The sequence below is a fragment of the Pan troglodytes genome, chromosome 6, assembly GCF_028858775.2.
Source record: "Pan troglodytes isolate AG18354 chromosome 6, NHGRI_mPanTro3-v2.0_pri, whole genome shotgun sequence".
In the NCBI taxonomy this organism is placed as follows: Eukaryota; Metazoa; Chordata; class Mammalia; order Primates; family Hominidae; genus Pan; species Pan troglodytes.
In genome coordinates, this window is record NC_072404.2 from 72,607,156 (window position 1) to 72,624,450 (window position 17,295).

Consider the following 17,295-nt stretch of genomic DNA (forward strand, 5'->3'; position numbering starts at 1 on the left):
TCTCACTCTGTCACCCAGGCTGGAATGCATGCAGTGGTGCCATCTTGGCTCACTGCAACCTCCACCTCCCAGCTTCAAGTGATTTTCCTGCTTCAGCCTCCTGAGTAGCTGGAACTACAGGCACGTGCCACCATGCCTGGCTTTTTTTTTGTGTGTATGTTTTTACTAGAGACGGGGTTTCACCATGTTGGTCAGGCTCGTCTCGAACTCCTGACCTCAAATGATCCACCCCCCCCCCCACCTTGGCCTCCCAAAGTGCTGGAATTACAGGCATGAGCCACCACACCCGGCCACGTTTGAGCTTTGAAATACATTGATAGAATAAAATACTGCTTTATTCCTTTTTTTTGTTTGTTTTTTGAGATGGAGTTTCACTCTTTCACCCAGGCTGGAGTGCAGTGGCGGGATCTCAGCTCACTGCAATCTCTGCCTCCCAGCTTCAAGTGATTCTCCTGCCTCAGGCTCCCGAGTAGCTGGGATTACAGGCACCTGCCACCAAACCCTGCTAATTTTTGTATTTTTAGTAGAGATGGGGTTTCACCATGTTGGCCAGGCTGGTCTCGACCTCCTGACCTCGTAATCTGCCCTCCTCAGCCTCCCAAAGTGCTGGGATTACAGGTGCAAGCCACCACACCCAGCCTAATCTGTTTCTTATGTTATAGATGCACATAAAATTTCATTTAGAAAAATGTTCTTGTACTACAATATTTAAAGCTATTGAATTATGATTCATAAGTTTTATTTTGTAGTTAGCATCTCTAGGGGAATTTCAGGGACACTGTTGGCTGTCTTGTGATTACCGATCCTTTTAAAAACTCGTTGTATTTGAGAAGTAAAATAGTAGAATATCTATGACAAAATCGGGAATTAAAGTAGACAGTATACTCAATTCCACTGTGTTTAAAGAGTTTGATTAATTTCTATACATTGTGCCAGTGGTTAAGATCTGGGACTCTAGAGTCAACCTGAGTTGAAATCTTGGCTCTGTCACTTGATCTCTTGTCTCAGCTTCTTCCTCCATAAAATGAGGGTAGTAATAGTGTTAACTCATAGGATTATTGTGAATATGAAGTGTACCAGTACATGTAAATAGTCCTGGTGTCTGGCATAAAGGTACTCATAAATCATAGTTACTATTATTTTAGAACATGGTTTAGATCTTACTGTATGTTTAATTTGTCTTTTCCTCACTTAACATATCACGGCAGGGCACGGTGGCCATAATCCCAGCACTTTGGGAGGCTGAGGCAGGTGGATCATCTGAGGTCAGGAGTTTGAGACCAGCCTGGCCAACGTGGTGAAACCCCGTCTCTACTAAAAATACAAAAATTAGCTGGGCATGGTAATGCACACTGATGGTCCCAGCTACTTGGGAGGCTGAGGCAGGAGAATTGCTTGAACTGCGGAGGCAGAAGTTGCAGTGAGCTGAGATCATGCCATTGTACTTCAGCCTGGGCGACAGAGTGAGACTGTCTCAAAAAAAAGAAAATATTCCCACTATTTTCCCATGTTGTTAAAAATTCCACCAGTAATGGAAGAGAATATTAGGTGCCCTGTGCCCTTGCCAAATTGGGCATTCTCATTTTTTAGATACTTGCCAATATGATTTATGAAAATTGTCACGTTATTGTTTTGATTTGCATTTTCCCCAAGCATCAGCAAGATTTAATGGTTTCACATTTAAAAAATTTATTTTTTAATTTTTAATCACCTTGCTTGATAATGAGGTTTTCATGTTTTTATTAACTGTGTTTCTTCTCCTGCCTGGATAAATTTTAGAATTTTTCACATCGATTTAGATGAATGCTAGTACAAAGGTTTTTTTAAGTCTATGATAATTTTAATGATTTTTCTTGGTAATTTTTGTCTGCAGATTCAAGTTCAGACAGGCATTTCCCATTCTGATATCGTGTAAATATATGTAATTTGTTAGTTCTGAAAAACATGACTTCTTTAACCTCCTAGAATGTAGTTTACTGGGTGTTACATGAATCTACAACATAATTTTTGTACAGACAAAAATTTTGCATTTCTTCTGGATATTGCCTGTTCATACCTTTGCCCATTTTTTCCCTTTCTGGGTTGTTTATCTTTTCTTCTTATTGCTTTATAGGAGTTCTTTAGATGTCACAATGGTTAATCTTTTGTTATATGTGTTACACATTTTCTCTTCATTTGTTATTTGTCTTTTAATTTTGTTTATGGTGTCTTTACATAGAAGTGTTAACTTAGGTGGTCAGATCTTTCACTTAAAAAAATTCTTCATTATTCAACTGGAAAATCTTTCACATATTTATAGTTTTTTTTTTTTTCTGGTTTAGCAAAATCTCTACCATCCCAAGATTATCTTTAAAATATTTTCATATCTTTTATATGAAAAAATTTTTTTCACACTGAGCTCTTTTAGTTTGTATGGAATTTCCTTTTGTATCTAGTGTAAGGGTAGGGATCTAAATTTTTCCTAAATGGATAGGCTTTTGCCTGTCTCAGTTCATTGACTTGTTCGTATTTCAAATGCCACAAGGCTTTTCTGCATACATAAGGCCTCTTTCTGGATTCTCAGTTCTGTTCCAGTGACAGGTCGGTCTGTGTTTATTCCATTACCACCCCTCCCCCGTGGCTTTTTATAGAAGTTTGATATCTGATAGGGCAAATATGCTCATTTCCAAATTTTTCTTTGCTATTGCCATGAATTTACTGTTTCTGGTGAATTTTAGAATAATTTTGATGAGTTCTAAGACAAATCCCACTGAGATTTTGATTAGAATTGTGCTAAATTTATAGACGAATATGGGAAGGAGTCAGTTCTCACTAGCAGGTCTTTCCATCAAGGAGCATATTGTATCTGTTTATTCTGGAGTTGCCTCTCTGATAACGGTTTTAACCTAGATGCTCATTGTGGCATTGTTTTGTTCTAAACACATGTATTACAAAGATAGTGTTAGAGTAAATTAGTTGAGGGAAAAGCCTTATATCATCTATCCCTGTTTTCATTTCTCTTTTCACCTTTACTTTTGGTCTAAAGAGTGTTTATCATGATATATGGTATATGTATACTCAGGTTCTTGTAATAATCGGCAGTATATTATGATCTCTTTTTCTTATAGTCATTAATTTAATGATTAAGGACCATTTAATCAAGTTGATACCTGTACTTAACTCTTATTGTTAGATATGAAGGATGTTTCCAGTTTCTGAAGGTACACATTGAGATAGTGCCTTTACTTTTGTTTTATTTGAAAAATGTTTCAGGAGGGGTTGTTTTATTTTTTCAGAAAACCTCTTTGAGGTAATACGCAATTGTTGTGAAAATGTCATACAATATTGCAGCATATAAAGAAGAAGGTGCCTTTTGAGAAGGTGAGAGTTTTTTGTTTTTTTATTTTTTTATTTTTTTGAGATGGAGTCTCACTCTGTCACCCAGGCTGGAGTGCAGTGGTGCAATCTCGGCTCACTGCCACCTCCGCCTCCCGGGTTCACGCCGTTCTCCTGCCTCAGCATCCCGAGTAGCTGGGACTACAGGTGTCCGCCACCACGCCTGGCTAATTTTTTATATTTTTAGTAGAGACGGGGTTTCACCGTGTTAGCCAGGATGGTCTCAATCTCCTGACCTTGTGATCCACCCACCTTGGCCTCCCAGAGTGCTGGGATTACAGGCGTGAGCCACTGTTTTTTTTTTTTTTTCTGAGACAGAGTCTTACTCTGTCACCCAAGCTGAAGTGCAGTGGCGCAATCTTGGCTCACTGAAACCTCTGCCTCCCGGGTTCAAGCTATTCTCCTGCCTCAGCCTCCCAAGTAGCTGGGATTACAGGTGCATGCCACCACCCCTGGCTAATTTTACATGTTTTTAGTAGAGACGGGGTTTCACCATGTTAGCCAGGATGGTCTCGATCTCCTGACCCCATGATCTGCCCGCCTCAGCCTCCCAAAGTGCTGAGATTACACGCATGAGCCACCATGCCTGGCCGGGAAGGTAAGAGTTTTGTTCTCTAAACTTTCAGTCATTGGAGTCCCTCCTTGTTACTTTTCCCATATGCTTGTATCATCTGTACTGTTAATTCATAACAGTTTTCTTAAAATTTACTAAAGAAACCCAGAAATCCTTAGTGATAAGAGCTGTGAACTCTTGATCTATATTAGATAAATACATAACCTTGATATTATGTACATTGCTGTATATTAAAGAAATATAACATTGATCCATATTAAATAAATGAGTTTTTCAAAAGTATGTATACTTTATGACACACTGGCACAGTGAGTGGAAGTGTAGGTTCTGAAATCAAGGTTTCGTGGTTTTAGATCCTAATTGTGCTATGTCCTCCCTCAGTGATACTAGATAATAAACTTAAGCCTCCACTTCCATTTTATTTGTTAAATGACGTTAGTATGCCACCTGCCTTGTAAGGTTATTGTAAAATTAAACAGCAAGTGTACAAGCAGTCAGCACAGCCCTAGTACATAGGTGTTGCACAAATGCTAGCTATCATTCAATAGAATAATTTGTAAATACCTTGTGCCTCCTTCAAAGTTAGTTCTCACACAAGCATCTCATTTTTAAAGTGTTTACATAGTATATATTGTAAGAATGTATTGTGATTTATGAAACATAGCCTTTTTTAATTTTGTTTCCTTCTGTCATTTAAAAATAAAAGCAACAAATAACAGGATAGCTTCCTACTATGTATCACCACATTTCCCTCCCAAAGGACTGTACTAATTTGCGGTTCTGTCAGTTTAGACTTTATCGCTTAAATATTTGGTGAGGGGTGATAGTGGGTTTAAAAATAAAAGTTGTTTTTGTTTTAGTTAACATTTTATTATTATTCACCAGCCATTAAGGAACACATTAATTACTATTTATTCTTTCTTGTTGAATCTGTGCAATTTTCTGAGAAGTAGGTAAACCCGCCCCTGTGTGTGTATGTGTCTGTGTGTGTGAGATGCAATTTGTGTGGTGCTAGAAATTGAGAAATTACGGTAATTTCTTATTCTGGTCAGAGATCCCTGGAATATCAAAATTGTCTGCAATCTATAGCCACTATTTTCAAGTCTATAGGGTCCCTGGGAGAAATATTTATATTAAATATTCGCACTGACAAATGGACAACAAAAGGACTCTACGTTTTATTCTTAACTAGGACTTGGGCACCAAACTCCAGGGTAGAAGACTGGAATGAACCCAGCTGGTTCAGGTGGAAATGCTGTTTTTTTGGAATCTAGTTAAGCTTAAATTGTTTCAAACTAAAGCAGGCCATGAGATGAACCCTTTTCATCTTCTCAGTTCTCAAACACACTGAGATCTTCCCCACATTTCACTCCTTTCTGTCAGTTGCTTGAGGTCATGTAACCAAAGTGAGCCCATTTGCCCTGGCTGACTGCTGATCTGGCCTTGGACACCTGCCCTGGCCTCTTCTACCCAAGCTGTAGGTTTGGCCCTGTCTCTCCCTTACTGTGGTGGTGAGGGGGGTGCAGGGGGGAGTGACAACCTTCTTAACCACTTCAGTCACATGAAAGAAGCAGACAAGTGAGCTCGCATCTGTGTACTGACCTTTTAACAGTGATGTTGCCCAGTACACTCACACCCAATCAGTGTTCTCACATCTGCCTTCCTCCTTCCTGAGAATTAGGAGAAAGAAGAGCTCAGCCTTGATTTCTTACCTCAAAAGACAGCAAAAAAAAAAAAAAAACTTGCAGCCATTCTCAAAAATATTGGTTTTCTGTTGGGTTGTTGCTTGTGTCAAGTCAGCCAGAAAGAGGTGGAGTAAAAACTGGCCTGCTGAGTAGTACACATAATCCATGTCCCCCCCCAACCCCCCAACTACACATCAACCTGCAGGGAGTGACTTCTTACTCTTGAGACGCTCTTTCCTCTTGCTTAATGGTTCGTGACAGTTCTTCATTTTCCTCCTACCACTCTCAATTTTTTTTTTTTTTTTTTTGCTGGCTTATTCTGTATCTGGCCATTAAATGTTGATGTCCCACCAAGCAGCCTTAGGCCCTTCTGTCATTCTTCTTTCCCTTAACAGTCACAGCCATGTCCATGGTCTCACTCATGGGTGAATCCAACATTTTTATCTCTACCCCAACCTCTGCTGTTGAGTACTTCATTTGCTAATAATATCTAATTGCCTACTAGACATCTCTACTTAGATGTCCCAAAACTAATAAATTCAGTATGTCCAAGATTTATTTCATACTCTTCCTCCAAAAATGCTGTTGGCTATCTCAGTGAAAGGCATCACCACCTAAGCAATTGTGCAAGTCAGAAACCTGGGACTTGTCCATGATTCTCTTCCTCCCCTCCCCCACCAAATTCAATCAATCACCAGACCCCATTGATTGTTTTTCACGTTCTTTTATTGTGAATTATAACTTACAGAAAAATCATTGAGTGGTGCATCTTTTTGTTGTTGTAATCACCAAAGTATAACCCTGTAACCAACATTCCGGTCATTAAATAGACCAATGCCAGCACTCCAGAAAGCCCTCCGTTAACTTCCCCCTAATCAACTATATGCATCCCCCTTCTCAAAAGTTACCTCTGTCCTGACTTTTTATGAGAATCATTTTCTTACTTTTCTAAGATCGCACCCAAACTTGGTAGTTTAGTTTTGCTATTTGAACTTTATATAAATGGAGCCATTTAGTTTGTTTTCTTTACTTGGCTGCTTTCACTCAGTATCATTTTGTGAGATTCACCTGTGTTTTATGGAGCTGTAGTTTGTGCATTAGTCATTGCTGAATAATACTCTATTATGAATATAACACAATTGATATATTCATTCTCTCTCTTTTTTTTGTTTTTGTTTTTGGAGACTGAGTTTCACTCTTGTCACCCAGGCTGGAGTGCAATGGCATGATCTCAGCTCACTGCAACCTCTGCTTCCTGGGTTCAAGTGATTCTCCTGCCTCAGCCTCCGAAGTAGCTGGGACTACAGGTGCACACCACCACACCCGGGTAATTTTTTTTTTTTTTTTTTGAGACAGAGTCTTGCTCTGTTGCCCAGGCTGGAGTGCAGTGGTGCAATCTCGGCTTACTGCAACCTCCACCTCCTGGGTTCACGCCATTCTCCTGCCTCAGCCTCCCGAGTAACTGGGACGACAGGCTCCCACCACCATGCCCGGCTAATTTTTTTGTATTTTTAGTAAAGGTGGAGTTTCACCTTGTTAGCCAGGATGGTCTCTATCTCCTGACCTCGTGATCTGCCCGCTTTGGCCTCCCAAAATGCTGGGATTTCAGGCGTGAGCCACCATGCCCGGCCCCTAATTATTGTCTTTTTAGTAGAGATGGCATTTCACCATGTTGGCCAGGCTGGTCTCGAACTCCTCACCTCAGGTGATCCACCTGCCTTGGCCTCCCAGAGTGCTGGGATTACAGACGTGAGCCACCACATCCAGCCTTCACTCTCTTTTTGATGGATATTTGTCTCCAGTTTGCAGCAATTATGAATACTGCAGCTATAAACATTTTTGTATATCTTCAGTTTTACTTGGTAATGCCAGACTATTTTCCAAAGTGGTTGCACTAGTTTAGATTCCTACCAACAATGTGTGAGAATTCCTGTTTATCCACCTCTTTGCCAAGGCTTAGAATTGTCAATCTGTTAAATTTTATTAACCATTCTGGTAGGTACATAATGGGTTTTTGTGTGTAACTGAGGTATATGTCATACACAATAAAAACAAAAATGTACAGCCTGAAGAGTATTTTACCTATAAATGTATCTATAACCACTACCCAGATGAAGATATAGGATATTTCCATCACCCAGAAAGTTCTTTCATGGTAATTTCCAGAAAGAAGCTGCTATTCTAACCACACTGTTTTGACTTTGGCCACTATACATGCGTTTGGCCTGTTTTTGAACTTCATATGAATGGGCTCAGACAGTAAGGACTCTGCTGTGTCTGGCTTCTTTTGCCCAGCATAATTTTTTTTTTTTTTTTTTTTTGCAATTTATCCAACTTGGTGGTGCTATGAGTTACTCTTTTTTTCTTGCTGAGTTCTGTTGTGTGATTATATTACCCTTTGTTTATTCATTTTCTTATTGATTGTTTCTAGGTTTTGGCTATTGTGAATTAAGCTGCTATGAACATTCTCATATATACTAATTTCTCTTGTGTATATATCTAGGAGTGGATTTCTGGGTCATGGGATAGGTGAGTGTTTAACTTTATTAGAAACGACAGAGGCAAGAGGATCGCTTTAACCCGGGAGGCGGAGGTTGCAGTGAGCTGAGATCGCAACATTGCGCTGCACTCCAGCCGGGGCAACAGAGCAAGACCCCTCATCTCATAAATAAATAAATAAACAAACAGACAACCTAGACATGGCAAAAACTAGTATAAACAAAATTGGGACTCCAGTGATAAGCTGGGAAGAAATAGTTGCCATGCAGCATGTTCAAAGGGCTAATTTCCTTTAAAAAGCAGGATCACTTGCTGATAGAAAAGACCAACAACTCAGTAGACAAGTGAGCACATTCAGAGACAGTTTAAAGGAAAGACAAGTGGCTCCTAAATGTATGAAATGATCCTCAGTTGCAGGCAATGTAAGAGTTAAGCAAATTGAAACTATACTGAAAGCATTTTAAAAATACCTGATTAACATGATTAAGAAGTTTGATTAGCTATTGACTAAGGTGTAGGAAGACAGCTACTTCCGTATATTAATGGTAAGTTTCTAAACTCTATGGAGAGCAGTTGAATAATATCCATTAAAATTTAAGAATTCACATACCTTATGTAGTATAGTATAGTTTAGATCAGTTGTGATGTATTTACACAATGGAATATTATAGAGCAATAAGAATGAATGAATTACAGTTCACCCAACATGAATGACTCACAATCATAATGTTGGGTGAAAGAGCCAAACACAAATATAAATTCAAAAAAAGACAAAATTGTGGTGTTAGAAGTCAGGGTAGTATTACTCTTGGGGAGCTCACTGGATGGAGACATGAAGGGCTTTTGGAGGCTTATAATCTTTTTTTTTTTTTAAATCTCTGTGTTAGGTGTAATTATATTGAGAAAATTCATTGTAAGCTATGAACTTAAGAATTATGTACTGTTCTGAATGTATGCTATACTTCAGTACACATTTTAATATAAATAAAAATAGTGTGTATACATCAAGTCACACATCACACACATCACACAATCACACATAAAGAATGCACATAACTTTTGTTTTAGCAGTTTCATCCTAGGCATGTAACATATATTTACACACACTCTTTTATATGTGGGGCTTAAAAATAGCATGAAGGTATTCATTGCTGTGTTTATAAGCACAAAAACTCATGCAAAACCTAATTACCCATTAGTAGGGAACTGGTAAAATAATTGATATAGTCATGCAGTAAATTTGTAGCAGGTTTTTTTGAGACAGAGTCTCGCTTTGTTGCCCAGGCTGGAGTGTAGTGGCACAATCTCGGCTCACTGCAACCTCTGCCTCCTGGGTTCAAGCAATTCTCTGCCTTAGCCTCCTGAGTATATGGGTTACAGGCACCTGCCATCATGCCCGGCCAATTTTTGTATTTTTAGTAGAGATGGGGTTTCACCATCTTGGCCAGGCTGGTCTTGAACTCCTGACCTCGTGATCCACCCACCTCAGCCTCCCAAAGTGTTGGGATTACAAGCGTGAGCCACTACGCCCGGCCAGGTAGCAGCTCCTAAAAGGAGTAAGGCAGTTGTATATGAAGTAATTTAGAAAAGTCTCTAAGATACGTTAAATGAAAAGACCAAAGTGCATGAACAGTACGTGTAATATGCCACTGTTTGTGTATGGGTGTGTTTTACCTCTATAGGCATATATTTGCAAGCATATATAATTAGAATGTATTTGGAAAGATGGGAAGATATACTAACACTGGCTGTCTCTGAGGAGTGGAACCGAGTGGCCAGAAGGCAGAATTGGGTGACACTTTCTACACTAATTTGTGACTTAAAATTTTTAAAAATTTTTAATTGTGATAAAATACATGTAGCAAAACTTACTATCTTAAACATTTTTAAGGGTACTGCTCAGTAGTTTAAAGTATATTCATATTGTTGTACAACCAGCCTCCAAAACTTTTTCCTAGCCATTAAACAAGTACTTAATACCTCCCCTACCCTTGGCAGTCACCATTCTACTTTCTGTTTCTATGAATTTGACTACTCTAGATAGCTCATGCAAGTGGAATCATATAGTGTTTGTCCTTTTGTAACTGGTTTGTTTCACTTAGCACAATGTTCTCAAGGTCCATACTATTTTGTGACTTTTGAATACTCTATTTATTGTTTATTACCCACTTTCAAAAGAGCACTAAAGTAAAAAGACATGATCTTATTCAGAGCTGGTTAATTACATGGTAAAAAGTTGATGGCTGGCATGTCTTATTCATTTCAACCAATATTAAATGCCAGTTTGGGCAGCAAAACAACTTTCTGCCAAAGCGCCATTTGAAGCCTGGTTTATGACATGTTTCTCCTTTTGTCATCTTTGGGTGCCACCCAAAATGCAGGCTCAAGTCCCCAGCCTCTTGACTCTCTTCAACAGTTTCCCCCCTTGGCTTATTGTCCAATTTTGGCCTACTCTTCCAAATCCACCTCTTTATCCCAGGAACAAGCTGCTTCTATGCCAAGGGCATGGCTTCCTCTTTGCAGATTGTCTCATATCTCTGACCTGGAAAAAAGGGGATTTTTCATTCTGCTAGCTTTTTAGTGCTGCTTTGAGATCATTATTCTAGAGCCCTCTGCAGTAATGTTTTTTCTCATGGATTGAAATTCATTGTTTCCAGTAGGATTTTTGACTAGATGTGGAAACAGAAGGACAAATTGAAATGACTCAAGCTTATGGGAGGACTGAATATCATTAACTGGCACAGAGGGAGAAAGGCAGGCTCTAGGTGGAAGATATGTGACTTGCTTTTGAAAACAGTGGTGTGAGATTCTGGCCTGTGAAAACAGCTGGAGTTATGAGCTAGAAATGGGGACTTAAAAAATAGCTTCGTACCAGACATGGTGGCTCATGCCTGTAATCCCAGCACATTGGGAGGCTGAGACAGGCGGATCATCTTAGGTCAGGAGTTTGAGACCAGCCTGACCAACATGGAAAAACCCCATCTCTACTAAAAATACAAAAATTAGCCGGGCGTGGTGGTACATGACTGTAATCCCAGCTACTCGGGAGGCTGAGGCAGGAGAATCGCTTGAACTCGGGCGGCAGAGGTTGCAGTGACCCAAGATCACGCCATTGCACTCCAGCCAGGGCAACAAGAGTGAAACTGTCACACACACACACACAAAAATAGCTTCGTGTGTGTGTGTGTGTATGTGTGTGTGTGTGTATTGAAAATACAGAAAAATAGCCAGGTGTGGTGGCTCATGCCTGTAATCCCAGCATTTTGGGAGGCTGAGGTGGGCAGATCACAAGGTCCGGAGATCGAGACAATCCTGGCTAACACGGTGAAACCCCGTCTCTACTAAAAATACAAAAAAATTAGCCAGGCATGGTGGCGGGCACCCATAGTCCCAGCTACTCAGGAGGCTGTGAGGCAGGAGAATGGCATGAACCCGGGAGGGGTGGCAGAGCTTGCAGTGAGCTGAGATCGTGCCACTGCACTCCAGCCTGGGTGACAGAGCGAGGCTCTGTCTCAAAAAAATAAAATAAAATAAATAAAGAAAGAAAATATAGAAAAATAAAGAAAATGTTACCCACAAAACAGATCATCATTCTTAATACCTTAAGTGAATTAACTGCTGTTTTTTCCTCTGGTTGTATATGTATAAAACTACATATATAGCTGGGCATGGTGGCTCACGCCTGTAATCCCAGCACTTTGGGAGGCTGAGGCTGGTGGATCACTTAAGGCCAGGAGTTCGAGACCAGCCTGGCCAACAAGGTGAAACCCCATCTCTACTAAAAATACAAATATTAGAACTGGGTGTTGTGGCACATGCCTGTAGTCCCAGCTACTCGGGAGGCTAAGGCATGAGAATCGCTTGAACCCCAGAGGCAGAGGTTGCCCTGAGCCAAGATTGCACCATTGAACTCCTGCCTGGGTGACAGAGCAAGACTCTGCTAAAAATAATAATAAAAATAATAATAATAGAAGTACATACATAAATTTTAAAATGTAGTAGAAATTATATTTTGTATTCACCCTTTTCCCCTCTGTGAATGAAGAAGTCCAAGGCCAGTCATGTAGTACTTCTGCAAAAGAGGTTATGAATGAATTTGTGGGACTTGTTGAAATTTCACTGGTGAGATCCTACACAGATGGAGAAGAAAATGCGGCAAGAATAGGATTTTGGAAACTTGCCTAGAACTTTCAAGATTCAAGAATCAGAAATGATAATCAAAGAGGTAGGAGAATTAAGAGTTTAGTGTCAAACTAAGAAGAGCAAATTCCAAGAAAAAAAGGAGGAAAAATTTTGTTTGGTGTTATAGAGAGGTAGAGCTGGATGAAGGCTAAGCATTTAAATACTAAGTTGAGGGCATAGTGGCTGGCACGTGCCTATAATCCCAGTGCTTTGGGAGGCCTAGGCGGGAGGATGCCTTGAGACCAGGAGATTGAAGCTGCAGTGAGTTATGAGCCAATGCACTCCAGCCTGGGTGAGAGTGAGACCCTATCTCAAAACAGCAACAACAACAAGATACAAATTGAGAAACTGTTACTTGATTTGCGATATATATTCTGTCCAGCAGTGATAGAATAACAAGGACTGGATTTACCTTGCTATTTTAAGCAACAATATATGAAATAGCAATTTGTAGGCATTGGGTAACAGGCAAAGCAAGACTGTGGTCACTGAAAGATGGGAAACAAACCTACTGAGCTCTATGGTTGCCCCAATTTATTATCTGGAGGTAGTTTTCAGGCTGCAGAGCAGGGATGGGGAAGTCAAATAGAGCATGGTGTCTTAGAATTGGGAGGACAAGATGGGGGTTGGCGGGGAGGGAAGGTTGTCATCATTCGTGGGGCAGAGTACCAGAGAGGTGGGAGTTGTACACAGAACTCCAGAGATAGGTGGAGGAGTCTCCTGAAATCTGGTTGAGTCCTGATTTACAGGTGCATGAGAGGAGAGCACCTGAGGCCAGAGAAACAACCCCACTGGAAAGCAGCAGGCCAAACAATTCCTGGGACTCACACAGAGCTGGGAATAGTCTGTGTTCCCATTAGCCAGAGTATATGCAAGGGCATCAAAAGGGCATTGTAATGAGGCTAAATTCGCCCTAAGTTAAAGGCTACTCTGGATCTACTCTAACAATGAAAAAGCAAGTCTTGGAAGATACAGCCGATTTAAAGAATCTTACCTGTGTGTGAGAACAAAGTCCAGCCCTATTTAAAGAAAAACACAAAATCCAACACCCCAAACACAAAACTCATAATGTTTGGCATTCAGTAAAATGACCAAGCATGCAAAGAACCAGGAAAATATGATGTAATCAGGAGAACAATCAACAGAACTAGATCCAGAAATGACAGAGATGATGGAATTAACAGACGAAGACATGAAAACAGCAATTATAAATATGCTGTCAGTTCAAAAAAGTAGAGGAAATGGTTAACATAATGGAGAGAGAAGTGGAAGGTGTACTTTAAAAGTGACATGTAACAGTGACAGTAATAGTACTTACTGTGCCTGGAGTCTGACAGCCCTGTCTTTGAATCCCTGCTTTTTTGCCATTCACAGTCTGGGCTAAAGGACTGTAATTGTACATTAATTATAATAAAATTTGAAAAATTAAGGGTGGTTGACACAATCACATGGGCAAAATGCGTGAGGATGGTTTTTCTCTTTATGGGTTTTTTTTTTTTTTTTTTTTTTTTAAGACAGAATCTCACTCTGTCGCCCAGCCTGGAGTCCAGTGGTTCACTGCAACCTCCGCCTCCTGGGTTCAAGTGATTCTCCTGTCTCAGCCTCCCAAGTAGCTGGGATTACAGGCTTGCTCCACCATGCCCAGCTAATTTTTGTATTTTTTGTAGAGATGGTATTTCACCATGTTGGCCAGGCCGGTCTTGAACTCATGACTTCAGGTGATCCGCCTGAGTCAGCCTCCCAAAGTGCTGGGATTACCAGGCGTGAGCCACAGCATCTGGCCGGTTTTTCTCTTTTTAAAACAGCAATTTCTCTGTTATGTCTCATCTCCATCTCCAACTGGAGGGGAGAGAAATCTCTTTGCTTTAACATTTTTAAAGTCTTAGGGATGGAGAATATGAGATTATTGAAGGGAGTATGCGTTTTACTCATCCCTAAATTCCCAAAACTTAACAGTTCAAATCCAAGAAAGAGAAATGATTTCCTGCTGATTTGAGTTCAGAATAATCAGGGTTTTGCTAGTAGTATACCATGCTATCAACATCCAGATGAAATATCTTTAATAAAGACTTGCTAATCTAGGAGGTGTTTTTGTTTTTACTGGGTTCAGTGGTGGCCCGTGTTAGCAGAAAAGTGGAGCCACGGTTAAACTTGACGTCAGAATTGTTTTGGGGCCGGGTGCAGTGGCTCATTCTTGTAATCTCAGCACTTTGGAAGGCCGAGGTAGGTGGATCACTTGAGGCCAGGAGTTCACGATCAGCCCTGGCCAACATGGTGAAACTCCGTCTCTACTGAAAATACAAAAATTAGCCAGGCATGGTTCTGTACGCCTGTAGTCCCAGCTACTCCAGAGGCTGAGGCAGGAGAATCGATTGCTTGAACCTGGGAGGCTGAGGTTTCAGTGAGCCAAGATTGTGCCACTGCACTCTCCAGCCTAGGTGACAGAGTGAGACTGTCACCAAAAAAAAAAAAAAAAATTTATTTGGGTTTTCGTGTGTCAGAAATACAGCATAAGTAGAGAGAAGCACATAGAACATTTACAATTTAGGAAATAATTATAAAGTGGACACACACAACCACTATTGTAGTTAAGAAATAAATTGTTGCTACCACCTCAGAAGTCCCCTCCCACTGGAACTTCTCTCCAATCTCCAGAAGTCTGTTTTTCAGTTTTCTTTGAAAAAATTACAAACCTACGAAAATAATGATTATATTGTGTGTGCCCTTTACCTAGATTCACCAATTGTTTACATGTTGCTCCATTTCTTTTCTATTTTTCCTCTGAATCATTTGAAGGTAAGCTACAGACATGTCATTTTACCTCTAAAATACAATTTTTTTCCGCTTTTTTTTTTTTTAAGAGACAGGATTTTGCCATGTAGCCCAGGCTGGTTTCGAATTCCTGAGTTCAAGGGATCCATCTGCTGTGGCCTCCCAAAGTGCTGGGATTACAGGCATGAGCTAACGCACCTGACCTTTCCTTTTAAATTATTTGGCCATTGCAGAGTAACAGTGGAGGCTGCTGAGCTTTCATTTTAGGAGATACCTGGCTTATTCTCATAGAGCCCTACACTTGCCTAAAGAGGCAAGGATGTAAAATTATCCGTTACTGTTAACTGTTAGCTGTCATCTTGAGTAAACTTTTACTGAGCCTCAAGCTTCCTCATCTGTAAAGTAGAGATAACCTGGGAAATAAATTACACATGAAAATGTTTCCATCATTATAATTGCATGCGCATGATAGCTAATTGTGACTTTTTAATCTTAGTAATTTGTAGCCAAACACTTGGGTAGCTTTTTCAAGTAGATAGTACTTAAAGAGGCCCTTCATGCATTTTATTTGTGGTATTTTTAGACTGTTTCATATTGTTTTAAGTGATTCATTCTTTTTCTACTTTCAGCAAATTCAACACCCAACAGCTTCCTTAATAGCAAAGGTAGCAACAGCCCAGGATGATATAACTGGTGATGGTACGACTTCCAATGTCCTAATCATTGGAGAGCTGCTGAAACAGGCAGATCTCTACATTTCTGAAGTATGCACAACTTTTTTTTGTTTTGTTTTTTTGAGATGGGATTTCACTCTTGTTGCCCAGGCTGGAGTGCAATGGCATCTCGGCTCACTGCAACGTCTGTCTCCTGGGTTCAAGCAATTCCCAGCCTCAGCCTCCTGAGTAGCTAGGATTACAGGCATGTGCCACCACGCCCGGCTAATTTTGTATTTTTCGCAGAGATGGGGTTTCTCCACATTGGTCAGGCTGGTCTCCAACTCCTGACCTCAGGTGATCCACCCATCTTGGCCTCCCAAAGTGCTGGGATTAAAGGCGTGAGCCACCGCGCCTGGCACACAACTCTTGTTTCTGTAATATATTATTGTATATAGGACGTGCCAGATACTTATTTATACAAATTGATGTGTTAATACTAGCGGAGGCCATACAGTAGAATTAGGGGGCTTAAATCTGGGTCTTTGCCTTGGTCTAAAACAAATTTGTTGTGAGCTTGGACAGGTTATGGAACCTTTTTTGGCCTGAAAATAATTTTGTAATCAAGTTGAATTGCCTATGTGATTTGTATCTGTCTTTAGATTAATAATTGAGATTTTAAAATGGGATGTTTAGGACTAGGCATATTTATTTGTTAGGAAAAAGACAACCAAAAGCTTACATTTAGATAAATTCCACTTTGTTAGCCCTGACTAGTTCCAAGGTTTAAAACAAACCTCAGTGACTACGACTCTATTGTCAGAATTTTCGGGTAAAAGAGAGCAGATAGTCTTTATTTATTTTTATTAGTAAATGATGTGAATTCGTTTGAGATTACCTATAGAAAAGATAGAATAATGCTACCATCTGTGAGTTGTTGGGACACAGTGTCGGTTTTGACATGATTCGGAGTGGTTTGCACAGTGAACACCCAAGTGTGCTTTATAGTTCCCTTGGCTTTGACCCTGTGCTAGAGCATTGCCTGCTCTTCTCCTCTGCATTGAAAGGAATATTTATCCTTTTAAATGTATTCAGAAAGCCAGCACATTATATTACCTCGTGTTCAAAGATATGATGATCAGAATATCCCTCCAAGAATTATCTGAACTTTATCATGAACTATAGTTGCACCTAATTGAAGATGCAAGTGTTATTGTGTGTTTATTGTAGGGCCTTCATCCCAGAATAATCACTGAAGGATTTGAAGCTGTGAAGGAAAAGGCCCTTCATTTTTTGGAAGAAGTCAAAGTAAGCAGAGGGATGGACAAGGAAACACTTAAAGATGTGGCCAGGGCATCTCTTTGTACTAAAGTTCATGCTAAACTTGCAGATGTCTTAACAGAGGTATGTATTAAATTTTGTCTGTGTCTGGTATGGTACACCTATATAGAAAATCTCTGATAGTAGAAACGTGAATATAATTACGAATTTCAATCACAAGGTGCTATGTAGCTTCATTTTTGTGGCAGTGATACCTAATCTGTGTCTCTAAAAA

General features: G+C 40.1%; 1 non-coding gene and 1 pseudogene across 1 annotated transcript; both read left to right on the forward strand.

The window, feature by feature from the left end:
* Nucleotides 1-17,295, forward strand: part of LOC100612293 (T-complex protein 1 subunit zeta-like) — a 25,410-nt pseudogene continuing 8,115 nt past the window's right edge.
* LOC112209911 (small nucleolar RNA SNORA22) lies at nt 16,717-16,850 on the forward strand. Its single transcript, XR_002944900.1, has one exon. It is a non-coding gene; the product is annotated as a small nucleolar RNA SNORA22 (small nucleolar RNA).